Below are 17,632 nucleotides of genomic sequence, written 5' to 3'. Positions count from 1 at the left end.
CCATCCATTAACTCTATGGGCCTTTAATCTTTATACACCATTAAACTGTGTTGGGTCTTCTTATACAATCGCTAACCCCACCCCTTGGAACAAGTATAAATACTTACTTACTGTTAATCATGTAATAAGTTCCTCCATGTTTTGTGTGACACTGAACATGGAATCGTGAAGATCTCAAAGAAATTCAGTTCTTAGAACCGATCAAGAAGTTAGCTATGATTCTGTGTTGATCTAGCCTAAGAATCGATGAATTTAGCTTTGGTTGACGAAAAATCTAATCCAAGAGTAGAGGAAGAAGAGAGAAGGGTCTTTGGTCTCTAATTTGGTATGTCTAGTGTTTGTATCTCAGAATTTATCCTTAAAAACTTACTGCGTATGGAGGCTCCCCCCCCCCCCAAAAAAAAAAAAAAAAACATTTGTTTCTGAGAAATGTTAGTCAAAATTAACCAGCTCGTGCATTAATGATGGTCGGTAAAAATGATAAAGAAAACGCGTCAAGTAAGAGTTGTGAAACAAGACTCGTATCCAAGTTGAAACAATACACGATTAGCATGCAAATAACATTGAAGGCCAACGCGTGTATTGAACAATTACTGCGGACTGCGGTAAGTGGAGGCCACGAGGAACTGAAATCACATTCAAGCTAGGCTGGACTGAGTTGCCATTCGAAGATGCAACATGGCTTGGTTGGAACTGTTTGATTTGGATAATTGCTGCAAATAATTGGAAAGAGGCTAGCTTCTATAGCTGAGAAACACTTGATGTGCGAGTCTGTATACACTCCATGCTTGACTGTTACCCCATAATGACCCACTTGGATATAACAAGACAAAACTCAACTGGTTTGTTATAAACATGCAAGACTTGGACTGGCTTAAATATTGGTCCTCGATCGGTTTATAAATTTGTAGTGTTGACTTCGAGAGCAACTAGATTTTCGTCTTCGTTGAATCGAGTTGGATTCATTTATTGATTTGATGATCAAATAAATGCTAAATTCAACAAATTAATTTTAGGTAGGATAACTTAATATTGTTTTAGTCATTAGCGAGGATCTCGAAGCCATTTTCTTTCATATATAATTGTCTAGTTAAAGACGTTTCTAATATATAATTGGTTTGAAATCTACTGCAAAGTTAATTAATTTGATATAGAACACTTTGTCAAATTTTATTTGATACTTCATTCAATAAACATTGAGGTTTTCAATAATTTTTATTGCTTATTTGTAATATAATAGGATAGGAGGTCTGAATATTTTGTTCGCTTCTTTAGCCCCCCCCCCCCCCCCCCCAATAACTGTTAAAGAAGGAGATTGTAAAGGATTCATAGATACATTCATTTGTTGAACAATAAAAATAAATACAGAAATTGTATATATAAGACTGACTATTATTTTTAGCTACTAAATAATCTATTTATAATGTTATGAAGATCAAGTTTCTTATAAATCATGAATCCTACAAACTATTAATGGCAAATAAGGATTTTACAACTCGAATCCCAATACAATTCGTGCTTTCTATTCCTGTATCTTTTCCTAGTAGTTGTATATATTAGAACTTTAATTATATTGCAACATTCACCAACATGCTCCTATTCTAAACATGACTTGATCATTAATAAATAACTTGAATCTTCATCTTTTTGATTGATAATTGATCTTAGCTATTTGCTAAAAAACACAACATGAATAACTACTATTTTTAATTAAATGACATGTGGTTCTTTTATTTAAAAAGATAAGAACCCTTACCACTTTTCAAGAATTTACATACTCACACTCACACATAATTGCAATATGTTTGATACCATCTAATATATATTTTTCATAATCAAGAGAAAGAAATTAATCTCTCGATGACTATCTTAGTTTGAACCAATACTCAATATGTGACCTACCTTTGTCAAGGAACCATCTCAACCCAATAGCTTAAACTTTTAGGTGAGGTCCCAATATATGATTTATATTATTCTCTAACACGCCATCTCAAGTGAAAACCCTTTAAGCTTGAAACTTACATATGCTCACACTATCTTGTGCTTAATTTTTTATCAAATAAATGGAGATGGTGAGATTCAAACTCATGACCGCTTGATTATCAAGACTCTGATACCATGTCAAATAATCATCTTAACCCAATAACCTAAGTTTTTAGGTGAGGTCTCAAGATATGAATTATATTATTCTTTAACAACTTTCTGTATTCATTGTGTCAAGTATACTTTAAAAGCATGATGAAGCCCCCCCTTTTAATCTAATGTCGACCATCTATGCCTTCTCTTTCTATAATAGTTTTGTGCATTCCATTACCCTATTACGTACATACCATCAAGCCATTTTATAAAACCCTATATTCCGATATCTCAATTAAAAATGGCAATGCCAATTTTTAAATAAAATTAACTAAAGTCATGATTAATCCTATCATGTCTCTCTCCATCTACTTCACCACTGTGTCCAACAAACTTTCCCCTTCTTATTACTTCTCTACGAAAATTCTCCACGGGAGCTAAGTAAAAAAATGGGTTTGGTTTTAAAAATAGGTCTCATAACGGGTGCATTGCTAAGTAAATCTTTTTATATATCCCTAACGTTATTCCATTCTCTATTAGGGTGATCTGACTTTGTTCAAAATAAATTTTCATCTCATGAAACTTAGTTTACACATGGCTATACCTCTACTTTAGACCATTAGCTATCATTTCTAGTTACCTTGAGTCTCTTAAAGATCCATGAAAACATCTTTGATGCCCTGCATCTTTTGATCTATGCCATTAGGACGGGCATTACAACTATTATCCAATAGTTATGCCAATCTCTCTTTAATACCACTTGATGTAAAGTATAGTAGTGTAAAGATAATCGAGTTTACAACATTAAGAAATATTTTAAGAAAGTACATAACACAACAAAACTATAAGAGAAAATTCAAAAAAATCTAATTCATTGATAACTAAACTACCAGAACCAATACTCAATATGTGGCCTATCTCTGTCAAAGAACCATTTCAACCCAATAGCTTAAACTTTTAGGTGAGGTTCCAAGATATGATTTATATTATTCTCTAACACACTCTCTCAAGTGAAAACCCTTTGGGCTTGAAACTTGCATATATTCATGCTACCTTGTGCTTAATTTTATATCAAATAAATAGGAATGGTGAGATTCAAACTTATGACCGCTTGGTCATTAAGGCTCTGATACTATGTCAAAGAACCATCTTAACGTAATAACTTAAGCTTTTAGGTGAGGTCTCAAGATATGAATTATATTATTCTTTAACAACCTCCTGCATTCATTGTGTCAAGTATACTTTAAAAGCATGAAGAAGCCCCCTTTTTTAATCTAATGTCGACATGGTATCCGAGCCTTGATGATCAAGTGGTCACCATCCCCATTTATTTGATAAAAATTAAGCACAAGGTAGTGTGAGTTTGTGCAAGTTTCAAGCTCAAAGGGTTTTTTCTTGAGGGGGTGTGTTAAAAAATAATATAAATCATATCTTGAAACCTCACTTAACAACTTAAGCTATTGGGTTGAGATGGTTCTTTGAAGTTGGATTTTGTTTATCAATTGGGTCCATGTACTCTTCAACTAGATGTTCTATGTCATATAGGATCATTAAAATCTATTTATAAATGAGTCATTTTACTGGATTTTTCTATCGACTTAGAAAACAAAAGGGTTACTATTAATAGTGAATCATTTTCATATTCTCTTTTTTATTTAGTTCATTAAGATATCTGGGACATGTGCCGGCTCTAGATCTTGTTATTTTATAATACTTATTGATTATTTTTCTAGGTTTATATGGACAAGTCTTTTAAACTATAGATAAGAATTGCCTTATGTTTATTGAGAATTTTCAACCATGATATTCACTCAATTTTTTAATTGTAATAAAGTATTTATTTTTGACAATGTTATAGAATAAAGTTTTTAGATTTTTTGCTACCCTCGAATTGTACTATCATTAAAATATCAAATATCATGCCAAGTACTTCTCAATAAAATAACAAAATGGTAGAGATAAATATAAAATTGGATATATTTTGAATTCTATAAAAGTATTACTTCATTTAATATATTTTTCTGAATCTTTTGGAGAGAACCTGTCTTAACCATTATTTATTACATTGCTCACTTCCTTCTTCCATTCTTCCTAATCGAATTCCATTAATTACTTTATGATATACTTCCTAAGTATTGCCTTTTCTTTTCATTGGTTGTATGTGCTTTGTCTTTTTTAACCTCACAAGCATAACAAATTACAACCACGATTACATTTATATAAGTTTTTTTTTGGAATTGGACATGAAGGATTATTGTTGTTTTCACCATATTTCTAAACATATTAGATTTCAATTTCGTGTTATATTTTAAAAGCATACATGTATATGAATTTATCTAATTTTTAGTAAGCATACCAAAAAAGCACTAGATTATTCATTGGTTTAGTTATTGATTTATTTCTATATTCACCTTTTGATTCGAGCCTTTCAAGTTCGAGCAACAAAAATAATGCCTCAATAAAGACACATGACTTGATTGTTAATATCTTATATCACCAATTAGTCCTTTATAAATTGACACGGCTATTTAGTGTTTTATAGGCATCTGTAATCTTAAAAATCTTACAAAGAAGCAATTAACTTGAAGGATCTTTTTTGTTTCTTAAAGTCTTTTCTAGTACAAGATGCTTAAGAATAAGGCTTTTATGGTTAAATAATGGATTAATCATATGTTCTGGCAATTTGATCCATTCTTTTTAGCTAAGGTGGGTGGTAGCTTGATGTAGAAAGTCATATTCCTACAAAATAGTCTTTTTTGGTGGATTTAAAAACTTTTAGATGCTTAAGTCAATATCTTTATAGAAAGGAAGTGCAATAAACATGTAAAAGAGCGTTAAATCCTAAGAATATGGTTGTCTGTTCTTGTTTTGACATGTAATGAATGCTCTATAAGAGAAAATGGTGTTGTGTGTATATGTTGAGAATGAAAAAAATGATGAACCCTTTACTGGAGTAGTTTAATGATATTTATATCTCATGAACCTTTTTTTTTTGCTTGAGGGAGAGGGCTGGAAAGTCATTTGCTTTGATAATATTAATGAGAGATAAATATTCCATACACAAATATTAATGAGATGAAAATGTGGTAGGTCATGAGAGACTCTTGTACACCTAGAGGTGTATAATGAGTATGATCTAAGCAAAAATGATTGGGTTTGATAAAAAAAAATCCTAAGAGAATAAGTGTTGGATTCAGGATATAAGACAAGGTTCAGACGTGATGGATTTAAGCATGATGCCCGAGCCCATTGACGTCAAATATGTGCTTGGCATTTGGGCTTAGGCGTGGTGCCTAAGCCTATAAGCTCCAAACACCTACCTAACACCTGAGCTTATACGTGATGTCTAAACCCACGAGCATCAAGTGTGGTGCTTGAGCCCACGAGTGTCGTATGAGGGGTGTTGGGTGCGGGGGACCAAGCAAGGGGAGTCAAGTGCAGGGAGCTGGACGAGGGGTGTTGGGAAAACAGAGTTGGGCTCTGGGCCTAAATTCAGTAAAAAATCTTAGGGGGCAAGAGTTAGGTCAAGCCACAATCCTGAGCCTAAACTTGTTTCCAAATCCTCTCCAAAACCTGGATCATCATAAAAATGGACTTAAACTAACAAAAAAAATATTTGAAAAAATGCTTATAAATCCTAATCCATCACAATGCAATATAGATTTCTTACATTTCTTAGTTTTAATATACTTGTTTATGTGTTTTGAATCATTGTAGTGACAATAATAGTCCCATCTCTTTGCACCAAGTTTGAATGAAAGTATATTCTACTTATAAGTACTTTCTAAGTGAATATATCTATGTTCATGCTTGTTTGGTATCATTGTATTATTCTTCTTTTTAGAAACTTTTCAGTAGCCATATTACGTCCTATCATCTTTTTGTGATTTCTCCAATTGCTAGTTCTTCTACTATTATTCTCTAATATAGGTTGTTTTCAAAATTAAAAACTCAGGAAAAAAAAAAAGAAAAGTAAAGAAACGACATCGATACCAAAGAAAAAAGATTTTATTGCAAGTTTCCATTATTAATGTACGTTGTTGAAGTTGACAACTAATTGGCTCATAATCAATTGAATCTACTAGGATATTTGAAATAGTCGAAGTAAACCTAGCTTGCAGGTCTTTGTAATGGCAAATTCTAAACAAACTTTTCGGAGAGACAAGAACATGGCTAAAGTATAGGGTCATAGTTGAATCTTCGCCTTTTCTCCAACCCAAATTGCAAAACTACAGGACGTATTCTGCCTCACTGCCGACAAGTTTGGACTTTATGAAGCCGTGTTCTTAGATGGTGGGGTAACCAATGGATTGTGCCGGGTTCCTTGAGTGACCTTCTCCAACAGCGGGGGTGTTTCATCAATGGTTTTATTCAGCAAAAAAGTTTGGACTCTTTGACTATATATGGTCCTATGGTTAGTGTGGTTAGCTCGTAATGATTATTATGTCTTTAATAATGTGCCTTCGGATTAGGATAGTATTTTTACTATAATCTTTCACAGAGTGGCTTCTTGGGCTAAATCTTTTGATGATCATTTTGTTAAACTAAAAATGATATTTTCCATAACTTGGAAGGATTTCAAAGATAGTTTAATCCGGTTCGAATTGGAGTTCATCAGGAATGGAAAGAACCTCATGTGGGAGCTTTGAAATGGAACATTGATGGCTTCTCTCCTGGAAAGCCGAGAAGGTTAGGTATAGGTGGGGTTTTGCGAGACCATATGGGCAGGGTTCTGTGTGTTTTCTCAACCCCTACATGCATCAAAGAATCCAGTGAAGTTGAAGTTTTGGAAATCAAAAGAGCTTTGGAGCTAAGCAAGCTGTTAAAATAGAATGGAGACTAGCTTTAGAACCTGCGATGCATTGGAGCTAGGATTTAAAGATATTTTTTAATATAGTAAAAAATACATAAATATTATATATGCATTTTATTGTACCAAATTTTTTTTTTAATTGAGAAATACGAAGATTCTATTTATATTTAATAAAATAAATTTAAAAAACAGATGAATTAATGATCAATTGTGAAAGAGTTGTTTTGGGGTTCGTAACAAGTTTAGAACAATCATAGCTACACCAACTTTCTTCTATGATAAATGAGGTCATCTTGAACTCAAGTAGGGCTGATTTAACAAAATGAGAGCTAACTAAACAAGGTGATTACACAATCAAATCTGGCAGCACTGCTATTGATAACATTGCATTTTCAGGTACCTTTTCTTTCACTCCATTGTTTCAAAGGGCATCAGTTTCATGTTTTTTCAAGGGCATTGTTTATGGGAATGGGGCAATTTTCAGTCATTTGTAATATGCATATGATACTTTGGTTTTTGTGCAAAACAACTACAACTCATTAATGAATGCTAAGAGGATCGATCTTATGTTGGTTTTAAATGGCATCTGGGCTGCGAATTAACTTTTGTAAAAGCTTTCTGGTAGGAGTCAATCTTGATGAAGAATATATTGTTGGAATGGTAAATGTGATATACTGCAACTAGGACACATTGCCATTTAAATACATGAGACTTTCTTTGGGTGCGAATCTGAAAAGGCTCTCAACATGGAAGCCGATAATAAAAAAGATTCGTACAAAACTGGGAATGTGGAAAGGAAGGGTGCTAAGCATGGCGGGAAGAGTTTGTCTTCTTAAAAGTGTCCTTTCTTCTCTTTCATTGTATTACATGTTTATCTTTCTCATGCCTAAGGGTGTAGCTCGTTTGATCACCACAATACAACGAAGAATTCTATGGGCTAGTGTATCTACTGAAAGAAAGGTTTGCAAGGCAGTTTGGCATGTGATTATCAGGGGAAAAACCAAAGGTGGATTGGGTATTGGGCTCTTTGTAGGGAAAAACAAGGCAATGCTTTTCAAGAGGCTTTGAAGACTAGTTAATGATGCTGAAAGAGGCTGGCAGAATCTTATCACCAACTTATACCGACCAACTTACATTAATGGCCTTCCACTATTTAAAAATCCCACATCACCAATATGGACTGCTATTAGTTCAATTATCAACATGGATACTGCAATGTCTTCTTTCTTGAAAAATAGCTGCTACTTCGAAGTTGGCAATGAGGAGAGAACATGTTTTTGGACATACATATAATTGCCATGTGGTATTTTGAGAGAGTGCTTTTCATTAATCTATGCACTCTCCATGACTAAATCAGAGTGTCTGGCAGTAATGGGGGAGCATACTAACAGGGGATGGTTGTGGAACCTCAACTGGAGCCATACCCTATGCTCTCAAGAACCATCACAGCTGCAACAACTACACACTTTGATAAATGGGATCAAACTGGACACAAATAGGGTAGACTTAAACGGTGGGTGCTACATAAACAAGGAGGATATACAGTTAAATCTTGTAGCACGACAATTGATAACATCGAATTTCCAGGTACTTTTTTTGTTCACTCCACTGCTATGGAAAGATATTAATTTCCCCTAGGTACCAAATTCAACCATTGTAATTGCTTCATTTATAAGAGTATTAAACGTATTGTATTCTTAATTATTTATGTACCAAATGCAACCCTTGTAAATCAAACTTTGAATTATGAACCGTGGAATCAATTCATGTACGCTTCTATTGAAGTCAATGCTAATTAAGAATTAAAAAAAGAAAAAAAAAACAAAGGAAGAAGAAAGAATATACTTGGGGTTTACTTTAGCCCTTTGGAATTTACGTTTTTCATGCACACTAAATTAGTTGGTGAGTTTCAGTTTTCGTTGACCTCTCCAAATGTTTACCAGGGAATGGCCTCAACTTGCTCAATTGCACGAGAGAGAGAGGGAGAGAGAGAGCATTCATGGAGGATTAGGGAAGGGACCTACGTGGTTGAAGTGAAGGAAGCAAAGGGTCTATGACAGTGTCTCCTAGGAAGTCTACGAGGAATGGAATAACGTGAGCATCATGCTTGTTGTCACCAGTGGAGGACTACAGTCTCCGAATGGGTCCCCGAGCTCATATTCTTGCTCTATATGTGTTTCTAGTGGCTTGCGGTGTGGGGGCAACTAAACGAGGGTTTCACATGCGATCACAACCCTTTTTCCACTACAAACCACGTGGCCACTTCAATTATTCGATGCCCTTTCTCTTGTGTTTTTGAACTCTAAACACCCAACTAATTATGTGCCAACTTGCACTGGCTTCTTGTAACTCAACCGGGCCTGTTTCTTTTGTACTAAATAACCCAAGAAAAATCCTAAGATCAAGCCGAAATGTTAATTTGGATAGTACTCTTTTGAAGCTACCAAAATCTTGCAAGTTTTTGTTTATCAATCGACAAACCAATAATTTCCTGCCCCAGAATCCTGTTCTTGATTATAAATTTAAAAACAGAAACAGTCCATGTATTTTACTGACTATAATCTGGGGTGTGTGTGTCCATCGCATTATTTGGGATTTCGAATCATGTCTTTGCTTGTCGTCCCATAGCAAAGCTTGTGTCTATCAAAGGCTAAATCTTCATAAATTGCTTCAATCAGATCATTCTATATATATGGGAGACCTGCATGGATGGTAAGAATTGGGGGACCCTATATTTTTAAGCATTTGATTTGGATTAACCCTTTATTCTGGAGACACTGTTGCCCTTTCATGTCTATTATTAGTCACATTCAAGAGTTAGACATTTTATTCCACTCCATATCTTAACAAATTAAGGGTAAATGAATAAAAATTCTGAGAAATAACTCAATTGACCAGGTCTTGGGTTTGATTTTGAATGATTATGAGTTTGAGTCCTTTCAAGGCCACTAGAAACTAACATGGTCATTAATTTCAGAATTCGTATGATTAATTAGTTAAAGTATGTGCAAGCTAGTTCGAATATCTATATTAATAAAAAAAAGAAAATTAAATAAAGCGGCCGGTGTTTTTTTTTGCTTACTTACTCCTAAACCGAAAATAAAATAAAATAAAAGAAAAATCAAGGGAAAGAAAGAAGCCTTCACCTAGGTATGGTCATTGACGCAATTGAAATTAATGGCCCCGCCAATTAAGCATGTAATTACCAACCATATATTATATAGAGTCTTAACTACAGGCTACTTCCCAGCAGTTTCAACTCTCACGAGCTAACCCACCTTGATGCTCGAATTAAGGAAAGATTAAGAATGTTAATTATATGTTGATGAGCTGTACCTCACTTCACTTGAATCGAATGGTGTAATAAAGCAAAGAAAGATCATATCCTGAAAGAAAAGTCCTCTAAATCTGGTAGCTGCTTGCCTGCCCCCGTATGCAACACCACCATTACCACCACCTCACCTACCTAGCTTTGCCTTTGATAATTCACGCAGCTTCTTTACAGCAAAACTCACAAAGTAAAACTCTTAACAACCTTATTCCCCTAATTTTTACTACTATTTTTTTTAAAAAAAAAACTAGAGTAATTTAATAATTACTTTTCTGAGGGTGTTGAAAATAGGTGTAAGCTTTTTGAGTGCCGTGTCTTTTGAGTAGTGGAGTTTTTTTACCAGGGGAGAAAACATGTAATTAAAATATTTGATTAAATATACTGTTAAAAGTGCGATTATTTCTTTTTCTATAGTGTGGAGTCCACATAGACTACACATATAAAAATTGTTCTTGACCAAACGGGTGCAATATCTTTTGGGATTCTTCCCTTTTGCCCCAGACGGATTCTTAGCTAGCTTGTACCATATATATGACCATAATGACCCAAATATTGCCATTCGTATTAATTTACAGTTGGGTCTGGGGGATAGTCAGAATCAGGGAGCAGAAAAACTAAGGGCCGACGGTTGGTTGTTGGCAATTACTGGTTGCGTTTACCATACCAACTCAAAAAAAAAAAAAAAAAAAACACGCACATTAACTATCCCTTTCGCTTTATTTGTCAAACAGCAAAGATTTTGGCTATATATATATATATATATCCTGAAAAATTTTGGCATTTTACTCAAAATTGACGGTGGTTCAATTAGTGGGGTCATGGAGTATGGGATTGGGAACCAACAATGAGCCATACGTACGATTAATAAAGGAAATAAAGCAATCTTTTCTTCACATCTCTTGTTGTTAGGATTTAGCCGTAACGAAATATCTGACCCGCACTCGAATTATATCACGAGTCAAGTCAAATAACAAAAAAAAAATTCATTAAAGATTTTTTATCATTTTTTTTATAAATACTTTTCCACAAAAAAAAAAATTTACTGACATTTTTCTAACATCACTACTAAAGACTACACGATAACACTGAAAACGATGACACACATTGTCATGGCAACAATATAAAAAGTAAACTAAATAAAATATCATGAATTGAGTATCTCATGTTTATGTTTAATCAATTAATTTAATTTAATTTAATTTTTAAAATATTTTAAAAAGTTAAATTTAACAAAAAATGACATATAAAAAGACTTAAGATAACTCGAGTCATTTTTAAAATCAGCTTAATCATTTTAAAAAAAATGTGAGCTTAAAAGAAAGGGAAAAACAAAGCACACCTGAGCAAATCTCCTAAACATGGGTTAATCTCCTAAACTCGCAAGCCATGAAATCCTAAACTTGTGCTCAATCAAGAAGCTCAATTCCCAACCAATTTAATATTAAATGATGAAATCAAAACAAAAAATTCAATTTAAAATATTTTCCAAAGTAAAAAAAAAATAGAAATAAAAAGAAGATCAAATTTGATAGAAAAAAACTGAAGGAGCATGGAATCATAAAAAAAATTTAATTTTAAAAATTATTCTAAGTAAAATGAATAGAAATCAAAAGAAAAGGGACTAAATCTTACAAATAAAAAAAATAAAGAATGATAAAATTAAAAAAAAATCTAATTTTATAAATTATTTCAAATAAAAAATAGTAATCAAAAGAACAATGATCAAATATGAAAGAAAAACAAATTGAAAGAATATTTTGAAAATTTAGAGGTTCAGGTGTGCAAATCAAGGCGGAAAAGGAAAAGAAAGGAAGAAAAGTCGTCAATGTCATATCAGAGGTATATTCACCACAATCGTTGTCTAAGGATGGATGGGTAGCCGAGACAATTCAAACATTGCAACAAATACCATCCTAATGAAAGGTCCATAACCCATTTTTTAAAAAATAATATTTATAATTTAATAAATTACAAAGTTGCCCCTTACCCAACTTGATTATAATAAAAAAAATCATAGTAAAAATACGAAAAAGCCTTTGAATGCAAGTTAAGATTTTTTTTTTCTTTTGCATTTAAGAGTAATTTAGTCATTTAACTATGGTTTGAAAAGTGAAAATATAAAAATATCCATAAACGCCTATTTAAAGAAAATTTGCTTTTGAAAATAATTCGGTCATTTAACCGTGATTTAAAAATATTAGAAGACCGACTTATACACTGTCATATGATAATCACTAATGAATCCTTACAAAAAGACTTTATTATTCCGAATAGCTAGTTCATTGATACTTTTAGAACTTTAAAATGATCATTATATTGCTCCAATCCACTGTAAACTATGTCTTGATCTACATTGAAAGATTGAGTCCTATTAGTTTTTCTTTTACCTTAATTAAGAGAATGAACCCACGATCAATCACTACCATAAATAGCAAAATACTAACGAAATATTATTCCATCGGTAATTTTATTTCAGATGTAATCAAGCTTTAAACACCGATGGAATATTCCATTAAACCATCAAATATAAGAAAAATAATAACTAAAAAAATGTTCAAATTCCACTCACCATGAAATTTTGTACTCAACTATCCACAAGCTGTTGCACCATTTTTTATCTGTCCTCCTTTTACATGTAGGTTTCGGTAAAAAGCTTTATTGATCTTAGATCGTGCCTAAACACCATATCCTGCAAAATAAATCTATAGTTATTTTTTTTTCATATAATACAACAATTTTTTAAAAATAATTATCATATAAAACAGAACCTTACTATCTGTTTGCATGCGAAATGAACAGAATGGATCTGCTGGTGTGCATGTTCATGGAACCATGAATCTCCCTGGTCTGGTTCTCTTAACTTAAATGTGATTGCCTTAAGAAACGTTCTGATATCACGTGCTGGAGATAAATGTCCTAGATACCCTCTATGACATGCGAAGGTTTGAAACCCCTCCGCACGACTACATCTTCCTAACTTTGAAGACTTTTATCTTTTGCATATTTCTTTGTTTTTTTTATGGGCATCATACCAGAATCATGTAACCTGGTTAAAATTAAAATTAAAATTTTAAAAATAAATATCATAATTTGAATTCAATCTTACCAAATGATGTTGTGATTCTCCCACACTCTCCTAGCCATGACATTGTCAGCCCCCTCCCAATAAATTTTTTTCTTGCACATTAATTTCATAAAATAATTATTTAATTAAAATTAAAAAAAACTAATCGAATTAAATATTGAAAAAGTAATTGTTTATGTATATTCTAACTTTTAACTTTTCAAACTAATCATAAATCATAGGCTTCATTTCAGGATTTTTGGAAATCGAACTCCATTGAAACAAAGACACTTCCATCGATGATTCATTACCCATGTTATCATGCCAACAACCTCAATATTTGTAAGCTTGAATTTTAATCCGTTCCTTAAAATTAATTATTCAAACTTTATCCATTGTTGTTTAATTTGTTATCGTGTAGAAAAGAAAAACAAACTTACATGTTATGGTTGTGATTCCACTAAGCAATATACTTCATGGTGCAAACATCCTTCTTAGAAAGGAAACCTGCTCTATGAGTCACTCTCGCACTCGATGAGCCTGCGTTAAGAGAGGGCATCTATGCTTAAGGTGCCTCATCATGGTCAGCACCTAGCGACATTGTCTGCTCATGCTCATCATATACACTACCAGAAGAACCAACAATGCTCTTGTATACGGGAGTCTATCCAAAACAAATTTGATAAAAAAAAATAATATTATCACTATATTCTATTTGAAAAAATTCTACAGCACCTTCTATACACAGAAGTCTAATCAAAACAAATTTTATCACAGTTTCATTACTCTTCTACACAATCAAGTTCTTCAATCTCACCCTACCATTTCCACAATATCACACTACACACCAACATGCACTTCACATGAATTTATTAAAATTTACTCATCAAACTAGCATATTAAAACAAATAATAATAATAATAATAATAATAATAATAATAATAATAATAATAATAATCTCCTAATTGAATTTTCATTACCAATAAACAATTAACCAAAACCTATCCAAAATAAAAAAAAATTCTCAGTTAGATTTTCACCATTATCTGCAATAAATTATTAATTCATCACAATTACAACTCTACCTACAAAAAAGTCATTTATGTACTTGTGATCGGTTGGCAAAACCTAAAAGAAAGACGTTTTACCACCATTTATGTAACAGCCTGACCCAACATACTATATATTATCCGCTTTGGGCCTTACCGCCCTCACAGTTTTGTTTTTGGTGATGCAAGCCCACTTCTGAGCCTGACGCCCCAAAAGGTGTACAACATTTTAGTAACCAACACTACTAATAAGGCCCTAGTTCCGAATGCTCGCTTCCGATGTGGGATACCACAATCCCCCCACTTTAAGATAAGTCATCCTCGGCTCTGATATCAAATGTAACAGTCCGACCCAACATGTTGTATATTATCTACTTTGGGCCTTACCACCCTCACGGTTTTGTTCTTAGTGACGCGAGCCCACTTCTGAGCTTGACGCTCTAAAACGCATACAACATTTTAGCAACCAGCACTACTAATAAGGCCCTGGCTCCTGACGCTCGCTTCCGATGTGTGATATTACAATTTATTAAGATGAAGGCCTTGTTATTTTCTATACAGTATGGATAAGCTAATTTTTCATGCGTGCTCCAACCATAAATCATCCTATACGTAAAAAAATTATTGATAAACCACATCAAAGCTGTCTTCATCTGAAAATTATGTTTTCTTGAGACATCATATTTAAAATTCTAAATGACCACATCTAATTCAACTCGTAAATCAATGATTGAAGAGAATCATCTATATTTCTACATAAATTGTTAGGATCAAGTATGAATGTCAATAAGAACATGAACTCCGACCTCGTACACACCCTCGATGACAAGTTGTAAATTATACGTATCACTGGTTAACAAGAATATGGTGCAACAAATGACCTAAATGAATTGAATCCATCTATAAGTTTTATGGTTCCTTTAAAAATTGAGGATACACCCTATTAAACTACTTTCAAGCTTCACCATCAAAAGAGTGCATCGTGATTTCATCCACTACATCATATAAACGATGTCATGTCGTATGCCTAATAGTCATTGGAGACATACATAACCTTTGTAGTCTATGAGTGATCGGAAAGTATCTTGGTTTTTTATATGCGATAAAAGTCCTCCTACCAATTTTAGGTTTATACTAAGCATATCCCCAAGTAAAATGCAAAAGTAAAATATACATTTTCATGGTAGTACAATATGCAAAAGTTTGGGCATATGTTAATTTTGTGGTATTCTAGACCAAGAAGTTTCATCATGGATTTAACAACATAAAATTTTTTTCATCTGATTTCATTCAGGTAAAATACTTCTTACCCATTCAAGGATTCTGTCATAACCGGTCTCACTCATCAACCCATAATCTGACTTGGATGATGAATACCTATGCAACAACCGATAATGTAATGTGATTTGTAAACCCATCCTATAATGATTTGTCAAAATCTTTCAAAAGTAAAAAAAAAACGTAGTTACATATGCATTTAGTTCTTTATCTACATTTGAACTTTCACTTGCGTAACCTGATTCATTCTCATTACATCCATCATCATACTCCTATAAAGATTACTATTATCAACTACAACTCTATGTATGTTTCTAGAACTAGAAGTTAAGTCAGTCATCCTTTCTACCATGATCTCATAAGAAACATAAGATTTTTCATATGCAAACCACCATAAGTATTTTTCCATGAAACTTTTTTGTAGAAGCTGTATCGTAACAACATCTAGATCGAGAAACTTTTTATTTTTACACCTCTTATACGAACATCTAATACCACCTCTACTAATATTCTTCGGATTAGATAATGTATAATTAATAAAACTCTCAGCACCATTACAATAATCCTGCACAACCCTTCTGGTGAAACTCAATATATTTAAGAATAATAATTCATTATTTATACGAAACTCATATAGAATATTAATAACAACATGTATTAATTAATAATAAGAACTAAATAAATTATCGATACCCAACTAATTAGCTATCATTGGTTCAATTCAAACTTACTCAATTTATTTTAATAGTACCCCTTAATCGTTATTAATTTTCTTAAAAAATTCAAATTTCTCAACTTTCTTCAAAAGTTCAAATTTCTTCAAATTTATTAAAATTTTCAACTTAACAATAAAATTAACAAACTATGAAATGTGCCCATTAAATAATTCATTATTTATTTCATTGTAACACACTTAAATTATAAAATCAAATTCAATTACATCAAATGACAAACAAATATATTTTTTCAAAATCTCAAACAAACTCTAACATGTACTAATCATACATTCATATAATAAACTTATCTAGAAAAAAGCTATAAAACAAGTAAACACAAAAACAAATAACATATACTACATAAAAATGCCATAAAATAACACAAAACAAATGGGTTACAACAAAAAAAAAAATAGATAGGTTTGCTAACCTGATGTGGCGAATCTTAAAAAAAAAAAAAAGAACCAGGATAGGAATATTAGTAGACTGAGTGTTAGGGTGACTGAATTTGTGATGATAAGAGCTAGATTTGTGACAAAATAGGAGAGAAAGTACTATTTTCTATAAGAAAAAAAAGAAGAAGAAATGAGGGAAGGGGGCCGGAGGGGGGGGGGGCGTCCTACTAGATATAACTTTAATATTATCAATGGATTCCTCGATATTAACTAGCAACGATTAATTATCATCGATAATTTGGTTGGAAATATTGACACGTTATATTTTTTTTATGAAATTAACAAGGGAATACTTACTCATTTTTTTTATTCTCTGAATTCAATCGATAATTCTCTTGGTATACTTCAAATAATTTTTTTTTCGGTTATTATCGACAAAAATAGTAACGTGATTTTCTATCGGTAAATATCATCATAATTTAACAACATTTTATTTGATAATTTTCTGGTTGTGACTGCCACCTTATTACTGATACCATTACTAGCCCATTTACCCCAATATCTTGATTTATTGTGTTGCCACCTACCCAGAATATATGATACCAACTAATTTGTTTCCATTAAAGACTAAATGTTTGACTTCAAATCAAAAGGTTGGTGTGTGTATATATATATAAAAATAAAAATAAAATTAAGCAGAAACATAATGGACCAATTTGAAGGCTAAAGAGGGAGAATGTGGCCGACATGGGTTTGGTATTGAGTAATAGGCCAGGCATATGGACCCTCGGTGGTGGCGCCCTCTAGAGTTCAAGTTACCCTGTGGGCCACTTTTTAGCCATATTTCCTGTCGGTATGGCCTTTAAAGAAGGCTACTGTTACATGAGCAGGACTACAAATCTCTTTCCTT

Source organism: Populus nigra, chromosome 14, assembly GCF_951802175.1.
Source record: "Populus nigra chromosome 14, ddPopNigr1.1, whole genome shotgun sequence".
NCBI lineage: Eukaryota > Viridiplantae > Streptophyta > Magnoliopsida > Malpighiales > Salicaceae > Populus > Populus nigra.
The sequence above is the reverse complement of the archived record's forward strand: the minus strand, read 5'-3'. Positions refer to the sequence as shown.